We start from the raw sequence: 13,709 nt of genomic DNA on the forward strand, positions 1-13,709 counted from the left end.
TGTCACCCTCACTGATATTTTCAAGCACATTTCCACTAAGGCAAGCACACCTGACAATCAGTGCAACAGGCCCCTCCCCGAGAAGACCCGTGCAAATGACTGGCTCTCACCAAGTTTACTGATCATAGAGGGCTGCAAAGCTTCAGCTTTAGGGGGGAAATAGGATCTAGCTTCCTTTGTATTTTTATTCTTATTTCTTTATTATTTTTTCATTTATTTTCTTCAATTCTTTATTAATTTTTAAAAAAGATTTTAATTATTTATTCATGAGAGACACACAGAGAGAGAGGCAGAGACACAGGCAGAGAGAAGCAGGCTCCTTGCAGGGAGCCGGATTAGGACTTGATCCCAGGACTCCAGGATCACGCCCTGGGCTGAAGGCAGATGCTTAACTGCTGAGCCATCCAAGGATCCCCCAATTCTTTATTAATTTTTTAATTTTAATTTTTATGTATATGCTTTATATATTTTTATTTTTTGTTTATTTTTATTGTACTTTACTTTTTTCTTTCTTATTTTGGGATTTAGATTCTTTTAACAAGCAGGCCAGAACACACCCAGGATCTCATTTGGGGAGGGGGGTTGTTGTTATTGTTGTTTTTCTTTTTCTTTCCTGGACAAAATAATGAGATGGAGAAATTCATCCCTCAAAAAGGACATGAGGTAGTACTCACAGCTAGGGAGTTAATCAATACAGATATAAGTAAGATGTCTGCACCAGGATTTAAGACAATGATTATAAGGATAGTAGCTGGGCTGGAAAAAAGCACAGAAGACACTAGAGAGTCCCTTGCTGTAGGAGATAAAAGAACTAAAATCTAGTCAGGCCAACATTAGAAATGCTATAATTAAGATGCAGTCCCAAGTGGAAACCATACAAACAAGAAAGGTAATGGACCAGAGAGGCAGACTTAGGGAACTCAGTGATTTATTAAAACAAGAACATTCATATCATGGGAGTCCCAGAAGATGAAGAGAGAGAAAAAGGAGAAGAAGTTTTATCTGAACAAATTATGAAACTTCTCTAATCTGAGGAAGAACACAGACACTGAAACCAAGAGCACAGAGAACTGCCACTAAATTCAACAAAAGCCCGCCATGGCCAAGACACATCATAGTCAAATTCACAAAATTCACAGACAAGGAAGGAATCCTGAAAGTAGAGTAGGAGGTGGGGGGAATCCTTAACCTACAAGGGAAGATGGATCAAGTTTGCGGCAGATCTGTCCACAGAAAATTGGCAGGCCGGAAAGCAGTGGAAGGAAATATCCAATATGCTGAATGGGAAAAATATGCAGCCAAGAATTCTTTATCCAGCAAGGCTGTCATTCAGAATATAAAGAGAGATAAAAAGTTTCTGGACAGAAAAAAATAAAGGAGTTCATGACCACTAAAGCAGTCTGGCAAGAAATTTGAAGGGGGACTCTTAGTGGAGAGAAAAAAAAAAAAAGAGACGAAAAGCAACAAAGATTAGAAAGGACCAGGGAACATCACCAGAAACACCAACTCTACTGGTAACACAAAGGTATGAAATTTATATCTTCCAGTAATCACTCTGAATGTAGATGGACTAAATGCTCCAATCAAAAGATATAGGGTATTGGAATGGATTAAAAAATAAGATCCATCTATATGCTGCCTACAAGAGGCATTTTAGACCTACAGATACCTGCAGATTGAAAGTTAGGGGATGGAAAATCATCTATCATGATAATAGACATCAAAAGAAAGCTGGAAGAGCCATACTTATATCAAACAAATTAGATTTGAAACCAAAGACTGTAAAAAGAGATGAAGAAGGGCATTATTTCATAATTAAGAAGACTGTCCATTAAGAAGATCAAACAATTGAAAAAATTTATGCCCCCAACTTGGGAGTACTTACATGTGTAAACCAAATAACAACAAACATACATAAACTCATTGATAATAATACAATGATAGAGGATTTTAATGCGCACTTACAGCAATGGACAGATCATCTAAGCAGAAACAGGGGAACAATGGCTTTGACACACTGGACCAGATGGACTCAACAGATATATTCAGAACATTTCATCCTAAAGCAGCAGAATACACATTCCTTTCAAGTGCACATGAGACATTCTCCAGAACAAATCACATAATGGGCTACAAATCAGTCCTCAACAGGTACAAGAAGATTGAGATCATACCATGTACGTTTTCAGACCATAACACTATGAAACTTGAAGTCAACCACAGAAAAATAATTTTTTGGAAAGATCACAAATACATGGAGATTAAAGGACATTCTAATAAAGAACGAATGGGAGTAACCAGGAAATTAAAGAAGAAATTTTTAAAATAATGGAAACAAATAAAAATGAAAACATGTTTGTCAAAATCTCTGGGATACAGGAAAGGGAGTCCTAAGAGTGAAGTACGTAGCAATACAGGCCTACTTCAAGAAACAAGAAAAGTCTCAAATACACAACCTAACCTTACACCTAAGGGAGCTAGACAAGGAACAGCAAATAAAGCCTAAAGCCTGCAGAAGAAGGGAAATAATAAAGATTAGAGCAGAAATAAATGATATAGAAACAACAACAAAAACCAATAGAATGGAATAATGAAACTTAGAGCTGACTCTTCAAAAATAATTAATAAAATTGATAAACCTCTAGCCAGACTTAACAAAAAGAAAAGAGAAAGGACCCAAATAAATAAAATCACAAATGAAAGAGGAGAGATCACAATCAATACCACAAAAATAAAACAACAATAAGAGAATACTATGAAAAATTATATGCCAACAAACTGGGAGACCTAGAAGAAATGGACAAGTCCCTAGAAACCTACAAACTACCAAAACTGAAACAGGAAGAAATAGAAAATGTCAACAGACCCATAACTAGCAAAGAAATTGAATCAGCAATCAAAAATCTCCCAAAAAACAAAAGTCCAGGGTCAGATGGCTTCCCAGGGCAATTCTATCAGACATTTAAAGAAGAGTTAATGCCTATTCTTCTCAAACTTTTCCAAAAAAATAGAAATGGAAGGAAAACTTCTAAACTTGTTCTATGAGGCCAGCATTACCTTGATCCCCAAACCAGACGAAGACCCCACTAAAAAGGAGAAATACAGATGAATACTCCTGATGAACATGGAGGCAAAAATTCTCAATAAAATACTAGCAAATCAAATACGGCAGTACATTAAAAAAATTATTCACTACAATCAAGTGATATCTATTCCTGGGCTGCAAAGGTGGTTCAACATCCACAAATCAATCAACATGATGCACCACGTTAAGAAAAGAAAGGATAAGAACTATATGATCTGTCAATAGATGCAGAAAAGCATTTGACAGAATACAGAATCCTTTCTTGATTAAAAAAAAAAAAAACAAAAAACAAAACTCTGGGATGCCTGGGTGGCTCAGCGGTTGAGCATTGGCCTTTGGATTGGGGTATGATCCTGGGGTCCAGGATTGAGTCCCACATCGGGCTCTCTGTGAGGAGCCTGCCTCTGCCTCTGCCTCTGCCTCTGTCTTCTTTCTCTCTGTGTGTCTCATGACGAAATAAATAAAATCTTTAAAAAAACCAAAAAACTCTGAACAAAGTAGAGATAGAAGGAACATACCTCAGCATCACAAAGGCCATATACCAAAGACCCACAGCTAATATTATGCTCAGTGGGGGATAAACTGAGTCCTTTCCCTATAGTCAGGAACAAGACAAGGATGTCCGCTCTCACCATTCCTATTCACCATAATACTGGAAGTCTTGGCCTCAGTAATCGGACAACAAAAAGAAATAAAAGGGATCCAAATTGGCAAGGAAGAAGTCAAACTATTTGCAGACAACATGATAGTCTATGTAGAAAATCCAAAAGACTGAACCAAAAAATTTGCTAGAAGTCAAACACTAATTTGGAAAAGTTGCAGGTTATAAAATCAATGTGCAGAAATCTGTTACATTTCTATACACAAATAACAAAGCAGCAGAAAAAGAAACAAAGGAATCAATCCCATATGTGATTGCACCAAAGACTATAAGACACCTAGAAAGAATACTAACTATAGAGATAAAAGATCTGTACTATGAAAACTACAGAATACTTACAAAAGAATTTGAAGAGGACACAAACAGAAAAGCATTCCATGCACATTGATTGGAAGAGCAAATATTGTTAAAAATATATATTATCCAGAACAATCTATACATTTAATAAAATCCCTACTAAAATGCCACCAGCATTTTTCATACAGCTAGAACAAATGATCCTAAAATTTATATGGAACGAAAGATCCAAAATAGCCAAAGGAATGTTGAAAAAGAAAACTAAAGCTGGAGGCATAACAATTCCAGACCTCAAGTTATGTTACAAAGCAGTCGTCATCAAGACAGTAAGGTACTGGCACAAAAAACAGACACATAAATCAATGAACAGAATAGAGAACCCAGAAACTCAACACTATGGTCTACAATCCTCAACAGAGCAGAAAGAATAGGCAGTGGAAAAAAGACAGTCTCTGCAACAAATGATGTTGGGAAAATTGGACAGTCACATGCAGAATGAAACTTGACCACTTTCTTACACCATACACAAAATAAACTTAAAATGGATGAAAGACCTAAATGTGAGACAGGAACTCATCAAAATCATAGAGAGAACACAGGCAGAAATCCCTTGACTTTGGTCATAGCAACTTCTTATTAGACACATCACTGGAGGCAAGGCAAATAAAAGCAAAAATGAACTATTGGGACTTCCGTCAAGGTAAAAAATCTTCTGCATAGTGAAGGAAATAATCACCAAAACTAAAAGGTAGCCTATATAATCTGAGAAGATATTTGCAAATGAGTATCTGTTAAAGGGCTAGCATTCAAAATCTATAAAGACCCTATCAAACTCAACACCCAAAAAACAAATAATCCAGTTAATAAATGGGCAGAAGACATGAACAGACATTTCTCCAAAGAAGACATACAAATGGCTAACTGACACATGAAAAGATGCTCAACATCAGTCAGCATCAGGGAAATACAAATCAAAACAACAATGAGATACCACCTCAAACATGTCAGAATAGCTCAAATTAACAACACAAGAAACAATAGATGTTGGTGAGGATGTGGACAAGGGGGAACCCTCTTGCCCTGTTGGTAGGAATGCAAACTGGTGTAGCCACTCTGGAAAAGAGTTTGGAGGTTCCTCAAAAAGTTAAAAATAGAGATACCCTATGATCAAGCAATTGCATACTAGGTATTTACCCAAAGGGTACAAAAGCACTGATTCAAAGGGGTACATGCACCCCAATGTTTATAGCAGCCAAACTATGGAGAGAGTCCAAATATCCAATGACTGATGAATGGATAAAGATGTGGTAATGTATACAATAGAATGTTACTCAACAATCAAAAAGAATGAAATCTTGCCTGACGTGGATGGAACTAGAAGGTATTATGCAAAGTGAAATAAGTCAGTCAGAGAAAGACAAATACCATATGATTTCACTCATATGTGGAATTTAAGAAAGAAAACAGATGAACATATGGGAAGGGGAGAGAAAGAAAGGAGAGAGGGAAACTAGCCATAAGTGACTTAATAGAGAACAGGGATGCTTGGGTGGCTCGGTGGTTGAGCATCTGCCTTTGGCTCGGGGCATGATCCTGGAGTCCTGGGATTGAGTCCCACATCGAGCTCCATGCAGGAGGCTTGCTGCTCCCTCTGCCTATGTCTGCCTCTCTCATGAATAAATAAAATCTTAAAAAAAAAAAAGAACAACAGAGAACAAACTGAGGGTTGATGGAGGGAGGTGGGTGAGAGATGGGCGAGGTGGGTGAGAGATGGGCTAGATGGGTGACAGGTATTAAGGAAGCCCTTGTTATGATGAGCATTGGGTGCATTGGGTGTTGTATGTAAGTGACAAATCACTGAATTCTACTTCAGAAGCCAATATTGCAGTGTATGTTAAAATTTTTTAAAAAAGGAATAGACTTAGGGAACAGAGTGACTCCATCAAACATAATAACATTCATATTATAGGAGTCCCAGGAGAAGGAGAGAGAGAAAGGGGAGCAGAAAATTTATTTGAAGAAATAATAGCTGAAAAATTCCTTAATCTGGAGAAGGAAATATACATCCAAATCTAGGAAACACTGAGAACTCTCATCAAAATCAACAAAAGCAGACCCAAAGCAAGACATATGGTATTTAAATTGGCAAAATACAGTGATTAAACAGTTTTTTTAAACTAGCAAGACAAAATAAGTTAGAATGTTCATGGGAAAATCCATAAAGCTAGCAGGAGATTTTTCAACAGATATTTGTAACATAGAAGGGAGCAGCATGATTTTTTCAAAGTGCTGAATGGGAAAAATCTGCAGCCAAGAATACTCTCTCCAGCAAGGGCATCATTCAGAATAGAAGGAGAGATAGAGTTTCCCAGACAAACAAATCTAAAGGAGTTCATGACCACTAAACCAGCCCTGAAAAAATATTAAAGAGGAATGTAGGAGTGGAAAGGAGAGATCAAAAGTGACAGTATAAAGGCAGGAAATCCAACAGCAGTAAAAGTGAATATTTCTGTGAAAAATCAGTCCATAAGTTCACAAAAAAAGGACTTAAGTTATAATATTTATCTAAAACCTAAGAAGGAGAAAAGAATGGTCTCAAACTTAAATGACTATCACATTAATATAGACTGCTGTATACAGAAGAGGCTATATACAAAGAAAATGGTAATCATATATCAAAAAACCACACTAATAAATATGCAAATGAGAAACAAATTCAAACACATCACTAAAGAAAATATAAACCTAAATGAAAGATAAGAAAATATTCAGAAACAACCAGAAAACAAGTAATAAAATGGCAATAAGTACCTATTAATAATGACTTTGAATGTAAACAGGTTAGATGTTCCAATCAAAAGGATTAAAAAAAAAACACAACAACATCTGTATGCTGCTTAAAAGAGACTCATGTTACACCTAAAAAGACCTGCAGATGGAAAGTGAGGGGATGGGGAAACATTTATTAAACAAACAGATGTCAAAAGAAAGCCAGAGTGGGGCACCTGGGTGGCTCAGTCAGTTTAGTGTCTCTTAGTTTCAGCTCTGGTCATCTCATGGTTGCGGGATCAAGTCCCCCATCAGGCTCTGTACTCTTTTTTTTTTTTTTAAAGATTTTATTTATTTATTCATGAGAGGCACAGAGAGAGAGACAGAGACAAAGGTAGAGGGAGAAGCAGCTCCATGCAGGGAGCCCAATGTGGGACTCAATCCTGGGACTCCAGGATCATGCCCTGGGCCAAAGGCAGGCACTAAATCGCTGAGCCACCCAGGAGTTCCAAGCTCTGTCCTCAATGGGAATCCACTTGAGATTCCCTTTCCTCTCCCTCTTCCTCTGCCCCTCCCCCTACTCTAAAATAAATCTTAAAAAATGCTGGAGTAGGGCTCCCTGGGTGGCGCAGCGGTTTGGCGCCTGCCTTTGGCCCAGGGCGCGATCCTGGAGACCCGGGATCGAATCCCACGTCGGGCTCCCGGTGCATGGAGCCTGCTTCTCCCTCTGCCTGTGTCTCTGCCTCTCTCTCTCTCTCTCTCTCTCTCTCTGTAACTATCATAAATAAATAAAAAAATTAAAAAAAATTTAAAAAAATGCTGGAGTACCAACACTTATATCAGACAGACTAGACCTAAAAACAAAGACTTCATGAGAGACAGAGAAGGGTACTATATAATTATTAAGGGTACAATCCAACAAGAAAATTTATGCCCCCAACATAGAAGCACACAAATATATAAAAATTAATAACAGATATAATGGAATTCATTGATAATACATTAATAGTAGGGGATGGCAAAGAGATTGAATCAGCAATCAAAAATCTTCTAACAAAGTCCAGGACCAGATGGGTTCCCAGGGCAATTCTATCAGATATTTATAGAAGAATTAATATCTGTTCGTCTTAAACTATTCCAAAAGTAGAAAAGGAAGGAAAACTTCCAAATTCATTCTATGAGGCTAGCATTACCCTGATACCAAAACCAGATAAAGACACCACTACAAGAGAGAGAGAGAGAGAGAGAGAGAGAGAGAGAGAGAGAGAGAGAGAGAGAGAAAGTAAAGGTCAATATCCCGTATTGACAAAGATCAAAAACTCTCAATAAAAAACTAGCATAGTGAATCCAACAATACATTAAATAAATCATTCACCATGATCAAGTGGGAGTTATTCCTGGGTTGTCAAGATGGTTCAATATTATTGAATCAATCAACGTGATACACGACATTATTAAAAGAAGGGCTAAGAACTACATGATCATTTCAATAGATGCAGAGAAAGCACTGACAAAATACAACATCCATTCATGATGAAAGCCCAACAAAGTAAGTTTAGAAGGAATGTACCTCAACATAATAAAAACCATAGATGAAAAACTCAGAATATCATTCTCAATAGGGAAAAATCAAGGCCTTTTCCTCTATAGTCAGGAACAAGACAGGGATGTCCATTGTCATCACTCTTATTCAACACGGTCCTGGAAGTCCTAGCCATAGTAATCAGACAACAAAAAGAAATAAAAGGCATCCAAATCAGCTAGGAAGACGTCAAACTTTCACTATTTGATGATGACATGATTTTCTGTATAGAAAACCCAAAAATCTCCATCAAAAAACTGCTAAAACTGATAAATTCAGTGAAATCACAGGATACAAAAATCACCTTGCAGAAATCTGTCATGTTTCTATGCAACAATAATGAGGCAGTAGAAAGAGAATTAAGGGATCAATTCCATTTATACTAGCACCAAAAACAATAAGATACATAGGATTAAGCCTAACCAAAGAAATGAATGACCTGTACTGTAAATACTATAAAACATTGATGAAGGAAATTGGGGAGCACCTGGGTGGCTCAGTAGTTGAGCATCTACCTTTGGCTCAGGGTGTTAACCCTGGGATCCTGGGATCGAGTCCTGCATCGAGCTCCCTGTGAGGAACCTGCTTCTCCTTCTATCTATGTCTCTGCCTCTCTCTCTCTCTGTCTCTCTCATGAATAAATAAATAAAATCTTTAAAAAAAATTTTAAAAAATAAATTGAAGATGACACAAAATGGAAAGACATTTCATGCTCATGGATAGGAAGAACAAATATTGTTAAAAAGGCTATACTACTCAAAACAATCTACAAATTTAATGCAATCCCTATCGACATAGCAATAGCATTTTTCACAGAGCTGGAACAAATAATCCTAAAATTTGTAGGGAACCATGAAAAACTGAAAATAGCCAAAGCAGTGTTGAAAAAGAAAACCAAAGCTGGGGCATCACAATTTCAGACTTCAAGTCATATTACAGAGCTCTAGTGATCAAAAGGGTATGGTACAGGCACAAGAAGTAGACACGCAGATCAATAGAACAGAATAGAAAACTGAGATGAGATACGAACCGATAACTCTATGCTCAATTAATCTTCAACAAAGCGGGAAAGAATACCCAATGGGGAAAAGGGAAAAGCCAGTCTCTTCAACAAATGGTGTTGGGAAAACTGGACAGCCACATGCAGAAGAATGAAACAGGACCACTTTCTTACATCATATATAAAAAATAAAATCAAAATGGATCAAAGACCTAAATGTGAGACCTGAAACCATAAAAAGAAGAAAAGATAGGCAGTAATGTCTTTGACATTGGCCATAGGATCTTTCTAGATAAGCCGCTGAGGCAAGGGAAACAAAAGCAAAAATAAACTATTGGGACTTCATGAAGATAAAAACGTTCTGCACAGTGAAGGAAACAACCAAAACTAAAAGGCAACATACAAAATGAGAGAAGATATTTGTAAATGACATATCCAATAAAGAGTTAGTATCCAAAATATATAAGGCAAATATAAATCTCAACATCCAAAACATGAATTATCCAATTGAACATGGGCAGAAGACATGAATGGATATTTTCTCTAAGAAGACATCCAGATGGCCAACATACACATGGAAAGATACTCAGTATCACTCATCATCAGGGAAATGCAAATCAAAACCATGAGGTATCACCTCACACCTGTTTTAATGGCTAAAATTAACAACAAAAGAAACAACAGGTATTGCTGAGGATGTGGAGAAAGGGGAACTCTTGCACTGTTAGTGGGAATGCAAACTGGTGCAGCCACTGTGGAAAACAGTAGGGAGATTCCTCAAAAAGTTAAAAATAGAGCTACCCTCCGATGCAGAAATTGCACAACTAGGTATTTACCCAAAGGATACAAAAATACAGATTCCAAGGGGTACATGTACCCCAATGTTTGTAGCAGCATTACCAACAATAGCCAAACATTGGAAACAGCTCAAATGTCCATCACAAGATGAATGGATAAAGAAGATGTGGTATATACACACACTGGAATAGCACTCAGTCATCAGAAAGGATGAAGCAATGCCATTTACAATCATATGGAAGAAGCTGAAAAGAATTATGCTAACTGAAATAAGTCAGCCAGAGAAAGACAAATACCATACAATTTCATTCATATGTGGATTTTAAGAAACAAAACAACCGGGCAGCCCCGGTGGCACACTGGTTTAGCGCCACCTGCAGCTCAGGACATGATCCTGGAGATCCGGGATTGAGTCCCACGTCGGGCCCCCTGCATGGAGCCTGCTTCTCCCTCTGCCTGTCTCTGCCTGTGTCTCTGCCTCTCTCTCTCTCTGTGTGTCTCTATGAATGAATAAATAAAATCTTTAAAAAAAAAAGAAACAAAGCAACCTGGCAAAGGGGGAGAAATGAGAGAAGCAAATCAAAACTATAGAGAATAGACTAATAAATACCAGAGGAAGGTGAGGGGGTGGGGAAACAGGGGATGGGGATGAAGGAGGGCACCTATGATGAGTACCAAGTATCCAACTGTTGAATGACTATGTTATACGCCTGAAACTAATAATATACTGTGTTAACAATCAGGAATTTAAATAAAAATTTAAAAATAACAATTGTTAGTATTCATGAAACAGGTGTACACATAGAAATAAAAACAGAAAGGAAAGTGAATATCCATATAAAAAGTATTTAGAGCCACAAATCCCCTCCTTATTTCAGCTCAGCAGATGGCTCCCATGTCTATTCTCACCCCAACAGGAGCCTGGAGTTTGATACTCTGGAGAGGACTCTGAATTGATGATTGCCAAAACATACCCTGACCCAAAACATAACTATAATGCTTAAAACTAACCCACTGAGATACTGGGAATCCCAGATGCCAGGGACATGCCCAGACCCCACCTCTAACTCTACACAGAAAATAACCCTAATCCTAATCTTAATCCTAACCTTAACCTAAGCCTAACACTAGACCTATCACTAAAAACAAACAAAAAACAAACAAACATTAACCCCAAGCCCCTAATCCATAACACCTAAACCTAACTCCAAACCTAACCTCTAACCCCAATCCTAACTATAACCTATAACCCTAACCAGTAACCTAAACCCTAACCAGTAACCCTAACCTGCTGAGCCAAGCCCCACGTTCAGCATCCCCCTGAACACAAACCCTGAGCCAGAGCCTCATCCTCACCTTCGGTTTCTACTCAGCTCTCTGGGTGGATCTCAAAACTACCTCCACATAGGAACCTCCAAGCTCCAGGACCCTAACCCTAACCCTAGGTTGGGTTCTGAACCCACCCAGTCCCAGAGCCTGGCTCCAAACCCCGAGGGACACCTTAGAGATACAAGAAGACACAGCCAACAACACAGGAGGGAATTGTGCCATTTGGAAGAGCGGCAGATAGCCATGGTAGGAGAAATCCGAAGTCCCCCCTGAGCCAGGACCCATGCTCAGAGTCCCCCTAAGAACAAACCCTGATCCTAAGCCTCACCCTCACCCTTGACCTCTAGTCAGCATTCCGGACAGATCTCAAAATACCCCTACATAAGATCCTCCAAGCTCCTGGGCCCTAACACTAATCCTTGGTTGGGATCTTAAACCATCCAGCCCCAAAGCTGGGCTCCGAACCCTGAGGGATTTGGGATACCGGTGTGGCACCAGAAGACTCAGCCAGCAACCCAGCAGGAAATTCTTCCATTTGGAAGGCCTGCAAATAGTGTGAACATGAGAATTCTGAAGGTCAACCTGAGCCAAGCCCTGTGTTCAGTGCCCCCTGAACACAACCCTAAGCCTGAGCCTCACACTGCCCATCACCCTCAACCCGTCCCTCAGGGCAAGTCTAGACACTGCTGTCAGATCGGACCCTCCCACTCCTGGGCCCTAACCCTAACTCTAGGTTGGGTTCTGACCCCACCCAGCCCCAAAGCCAGACTCTGAACCCCAAGGTATTTGGGATACCTCAGCAACACCAGAAGTCTTGGGCAGCAACACAGGAGGAAACCATGACATTGGGAAAACCTGGAAATCTCTGGAGCAAGAGAAATCCGAAGGAACCCCTGAGCCAAGCCGCATGTTCAGCACCCCCATGAACTCCAACCCTGAGTCAGAGCCTACCCCTTCCCCTTGCCCTCTACTCAGAACTCTGGGCAGATCTTCACACTCCTAGCAGATAGGACCTCCAAGCTCCTGGCTCTGACCCTAACCCTAACCCTAAGTTGGGTTCAGACATGACCCAGCTCCAAACCCTGGCATCGAATCCCAAGTGATTTGGAACAGCTGAGCGACACCAGAAGACTTGGCCAGTAACACAGAAGGAAATCGTCCATTTGTAATGAGGCCAGAGATGAAGATATCTGAAATACCCCCTGAGTCACGCCCCAAATTCAACGACCCCTGAACACCAACCCTGAGCCTCACACTAACCCTTGCCCTCAACTCAGCTTTCTGGGCAGATCTACAAATTACCTCCAGAAAGGACCCTCCAAACTCCTGGGCCCTGCCCCTAACCCTGGTTGGGATCTGACCTGACCTCAAAATCCAAGTGATTTGGGACACCAGGTCAACACCAGAAGACTCGGCCAGCAACCCAGGAGGACTTTGTGTCATTTGGAAGAGTGGCAAATAGCTAAGCTAGGAAAAATCTGAAGAACTACCTGAGCCAAACCCCATGTTCAGTGCCCCCCAGAACACGAACACTCAGTCTGAGCCTCACCCTAATCCTTGCCCTTAACTCAGCCCTATGAGCAGGTCTCCACCTTGCTGGCTGATAGGACTCTTGAAGCTCCTGGGCCCTAACCCTAACCTTAGGGTTGGTTCTGACCCGAGCCACCCCCAGTGCCTGGTTCCTAACCTCAAGGGATTTGGAACAGCTGTACAACACCAGAAAACTCAGCCGGCAACACAGGAGGGAATTGGGCCATTTTGAAGACTGGAGAAGAGCTAGAGCAGGAGAAATCTGGAGTGGAGAAATCCATCCCTCCTGGATGGTGTCCACACTGATGGCAAATCAAAACCTGCAAGCTCCTGGGCTGTAGCTCTAACATCCACTGGGTTCTGACACTCCCCAGCCCCAAAGCTGCTTCCAAACACCGAAAGATCTGGGACACCTGAGCAACACCAGAAGCCTCAGCCAGCAACACAGATGCAGATCTTACCATTTGGGAAACCGGAAAGGAGCTAGAGCATGAGAAATCTGAAGGAAAACCTAAGGGCACCCACACATTCAGCGCTCCCCTGAACACAAACCCAAAGACTGACCCTTGCCCTAACCCTGCCCCTCAACTCAGCCCTAAACCCTAATCCTAATCCCTGACTCCTAAAGCCTAAACCTAACCCTCATCTGAATTAGAAA

This window comes from Canis lupus, chromosome 8, assembly GCF_048164855.1.
Source record: "Canis lupus baileyi chromosome 8, mCanLup2.hap1, whole genome shotgun sequence".
Lineage (NCBI taxonomy): Eukaryota > Metazoa > Chordata > Mammalia > Carnivora > Canidae > Canis > Canis lupus.